This window comes from Engraulis encrasicolus, chromosome 15 (assembly GCF_034702125.1).
Source record: "Engraulis encrasicolus isolate BLACKSEA-1 chromosome 15, IST_EnEncr_1.0, whole genome shotgun sequence".
In the NCBI taxonomy this organism is placed as follows: Eukaryota; Metazoa; Chordata; class Actinopteri; order Clupeiformes; family Engraulidae; genus Engraulis; species Engraulis encrasicolus.
In genome coordinates this window covers 9,406,038-9,410,557 of record NC_085871.1, presented here as the reverse complement: position 1 = coordinate 9,410,557, position 4,520 = coordinate 9,406,038, and the positions used below count along the sequence as shown (strand labels likewise).

Below are 4,520 nucleotides of genomic sequence, written 5' to 3'. Positions count from 1 at the left end.
GTTGGGGGTACCGCAAGTCCTTCCTCACCTCACACACACACACACGCACACGCACCCACGCGCACCCACGCGCACCCACGCGCACCCACGCGCACCCACGCGCACCCACACACGCACACGCACACACACACACACAGGATACAGGCCTGCGCTCACATGAATGATATGCAATCCACCAAGACTGTGCAATATGGAATTTATAGTGATATCAATATTGCTGTCACACAATATCAAATTTCATAATACAGTATTGAGTTGAAACAATATTTTTGTCATTTGTCTATACTCCATACTGCCAAAAGGTATGTAAAAGCAATACATTCCCCTCCACTTGAGCCATTGCGAGCACAGAGCAGACTTGCTACCCAACACTCATGCAGAACACCACTGTGTGTTTCTCTATGGCCCCACACTGCTGAGATTGTGGATTGTGAATGGTTAAGCACAATAATTCATCTTTAAAAGAAATATTGTCTAAATAAATGTGACATCAGTACTGACTGAAATAATTGTGGTATTGATTTTTGTCTCATAATCGAGCAGCCCTACAATCCACTACTACAGAAAAAAAAACTATACAAGCAGCTACCCAGAGCTGCAATTACCAAAGACTCAGTTACAGTTACAATAATACAGTTACAATAACACAGTCAACACACAATACATGATACATCACAAAATACACAGATTACCTTAGGGCAACCCAACACTTACCAAACCCCTACAGTACTTGGTGACAATTTGTAAACAACTTACACATTTAACCACCTACAGGATGCAGCTTACATCAATCAAGAGATATGCAAGAAAGGCATTAAGAAATTAAGCATGCCTGACCACAATTTCAGTGGAGGGATAAATGTTACTACCAGTGCATCACTGGCTCTTTCTATCTCTACCTGCCTGGGGGATACCAGGGTAATAGCCATGGAGCAGTGTGCTGCAGGAGAGACAGGGTTCAGCTCATAAGACATGCAGGAGGTTTCTCCTCGGTCACTGAGTTCAGGAATGAGTTCAGCTGCTCTGGGTGGGGGATGCAATGCAAACAGGTCGCGTGCACCGGGGTCAGGGAGAGAGGGGGCCCAAAATGGGGTCCTCATTACATTATATGCATTGGGTGTCACGGTCCTTTCCGATGACTTTGTCCTGGGCCCAGGCAAACCTGACAGCAGTCCATGCTGGCTGGATGCAGCTGCTTAGCTCTGCTCTGCTCTGCGCTGCACTGCTCTGCACGGACGGCTCCGTCCTGGGGATTTCTGATGTAATTAAGAATGTGCCTCGTCCCGAATGGAGCCTAAGTAGGCCAGACAATCAGATAATTAATATTCATGACGGAGACTCATGGCTGGCCAAAACAATCCCAAACCCAAGCACCCCCCCCCCAGCCCCAGCCCCAGCCCCAGCCCCAGCATAGAGCTGACTGGCTGGCTTGCAGGGGGTATGGGGTGGGGGTGAAAGGGAGAGTGTTGTTTGGGGATGGATGGGGGGCTGGGGGGTTGTAGAACTGAGTGTCAAGGCACACAAGTTGTGGCCTCCTGAGTGAGGATGGACGTTTAATGAACACAACAGCACCACAGCTACACCAGCAGTGACCCGCTTGCTGATGAGGAGCCATTCTCCTCTCTTGTCTACCAGTGTGTGGCCCCTATTAAGACCCTTAACACAGGCTACTTCAGTTCAGCTGTTAAAACAATGTGTTGACACACCTCACGGCTTGTCACAAACCTTCAATGGCCATATGAATGTTATGGATGCTCCGTCCTTCCTGGGCTATTCCTACGACTATTACCATCATTAGACCTATTCTGTTGAAAGCATACTAGTAACAGTAACACAATCATTCAAGCGAATACAAAAGCAAGCATTCTTCGTCTTGCCTCAGCCTCCCTGGGGTTTAGAAGTTCTAGTGTTGCCAGGTGTTAGTTCTAGTATAACCCGCTCTTGACATCACGAGGTTAAAGCGCCAAACGGCCCCCCTCCCCTCCCGATGAATCGGCAGAGAGCGAGGGTGCTATCTGCGGACATCGTGACGAAGGATGGGGCGACCAAGCAATCCGAGCTGAAAGGTGCGGTGTAACAGCGTCGCGGTGTGTGTGTGTGTGTTTTTGTGTGTGTGTGTGCGCGCGCGGCACGTCAATGTGCTTGTGCCGTGAGGAACACGAGCGAGTCGGCTAGTGCAAAGACCACGACTGGACGGGACTGTCAGTTTCCGCTGAGCTCGGATTTGACAGCTGTACCAGTGACTTGCCAGGATATTTCGCGTGTTGGCTGGCTAATATGGGTCAGTTTACAGTGGGGCGACTCGCCAGCACCGATCAGTCACTTTACAATCCCTGTCTGGATATGGGTTAATCCGCCTCACAAGTGTGGGTAGAAAAATGAGATCGAGCGGCGGAAAGTTGTCACAATCACTCGCAACAATGACAAAGCGCCGCGTTAGGTCAGCGAGCAAAATCTACACGGTATGTCATTGAAAAAGAGCGTGACCTCAAGCCCATTCTGACAATGGTTTCTCGCAGACATGACGAGTACATTTACGTTACATTGACGCGATCAGCATCGGTACCAGGAAAAAACAAAGTAACGAAAGCAAAAGAACATTATTTTATTTGTCAGAAGTGACTTAGTGGAGTAACTTCCATTCAGGATGGCTAAGCATCCAGAGCAAAAGGCTTATGACAGAACCACAGGGCATAAGACGAGATGTGTCCTTTCTTGGATTTCAAAAGCACATTGATGAAATTAAAGCGATGCTACTCAATCACCGTTAGCGTACTGCAAATATTTTAATCAATGGGACCACCCTATCATGACGTGATGTTCTGAATATGCGCTGAAATGAATACCAATCTGACCACCAATTCCATTATACCGTTTAAGTTGTATTTTCCTGGTCCATCATCGGTATTTAAAGCCATATGAGTTCAAAGTTGACGGTGGATCAAAAACTCACCTTAAAAGAAGAAATCGCCAATTGCACCATCTTGACTTTGTCCTAGCTGTAACGTAACGTGATGTGGATATCGGATCTCCACCAGCTCGTGTGAGCTTCGCCCTTGAACATATGGGCTTAAAAAGGAACGCTGTTGGCTCTAGCTGCAAACCCCAAAACGCCCACTGCCCAAGAAGGGGGGTTTCTTTGTGTTTTGTTTCTGCCGTTGAGTTAATGCCCGAGACCCATGCTTTCAATGTCCGAGTCCGCTCAGTCGTTCGCTGGCAACAGCAACAGCACGTTGAATGATGTTTATTTCCGGGTGATGTCTGGTGTAATGTCAAAATAAAAGCTCCCAGCGGACTCGCCTGTGACTACGTGGACCTACTTTGGTCCTTGCAACTTGGTAACAGGTGCATGCAGTCGGTCAGGGAATTTGTTATCTCCTCAGATGTATGTCATCACGCTGTTACATTTCAAAAGCATAGCAATATGTGCTTCTCTATTTTTCCAAAGACCTTTTCAAGAATACAGCTAAGTATGCTAAACCACTGACAAAAATACAACAATCTTAGCCTATTAGACCTAGAGCTACTGTTTAAACCATCCTGGTCTTCCATCTTAATTTAGTCTACATGTTTAGATGTAGGCCTAGTTACTCATGCAGACTAAATTAAGATGGACAATTATATTTTTGTTGAAGGAAAGGATTGGTTTCACCAGGTGCTGAAAGATTAGGATGGGTAGGGCCCGACACTGCATTAATCGATGGCATATGATAGGAGTCAAAAGTAAAGGTAGAAGTACATGCATGATGTAGCCATGAATTCTCTACAAAACTCCTCAAACTCCACAAGAACAAGGCAGAAAGACTTGAAAAAATAGAGTGTAGTCAAATGTTCTGTCCAACAGCTTCCATGGTGCAGGCCTGCACTCTCTGAGTGCATTCTAGATACCTCTAGGCCTACTTTTAGCTACTTTTGGTACAACGTATCAGGCTTGTAGGCCTACCCTACATTTGTAATCTTTCATGGGGCTCAGTGATTTTTAGCTGACTCCCAGTTTTAAAGGGACACTTTGCAGGAAATGGTCAAAAAAGGTACTGCAACTATGCTGCTCATTGATATTTACATGAAAGTTTACTAAGTAATAAACAAATATTTTCTAGTATGGTCCAAGTACAGTCATTTTTGCAGCTATAAATGGCTACTTTTGGAAATTCAAAATGGCGGACCATGGAGAAGATCCCCCTTTTCATGTATGAAAAGTGCAATTTTTCCAGTCATAATGAATACTTAGAATTTGATGATGGTGGTAAGTATTCATAAAAAGGTAACATTAGTGAATGGGCAGCATGAATTCTGGAAATAAACAACTAAAAATCTCACACAGTGTCCCTTTCAAGGTGCACTGTGAAAGTAGCCTACTTCATTTCCAGAATTCATGCTGTCCATTCACATGTTAGCTTTTTCACGAGTAGGCCTATACCACCACCACCTCTGCCCTCTGGTGGAGAGAAACACACATGCAACACAAACAAATGCACAAATATACGGCCGAACACACAAATTGGACAATCAGATAGCCT

General features: G+C 45.6%; 1 protein-coding gene across 2 annotated transcripts in view; it reads right to left on the bottom strand.

The window, feature by feature from the left end:
* Positions 1–3,224, bottom strand: part of gpam (glycerol-3-phosphate acyltransferase, mitochondrial) — a 40,014-nt gene extending 36,790 nt beyond the window's left edge. For both annotated transcript variants that reach the window (XM_063216988.1, XM_063216989.1), the window contains exon 1: positions 2,954–3,224. The gene's annotated coding sequence lies outside the window, so the exon portion shown is untranslated. The remainder of the gene's footprint in view (positions 1–2,953) is intronic.
* Positions 3,225–4,520: the final 1,296 nt, after the last annotated feature.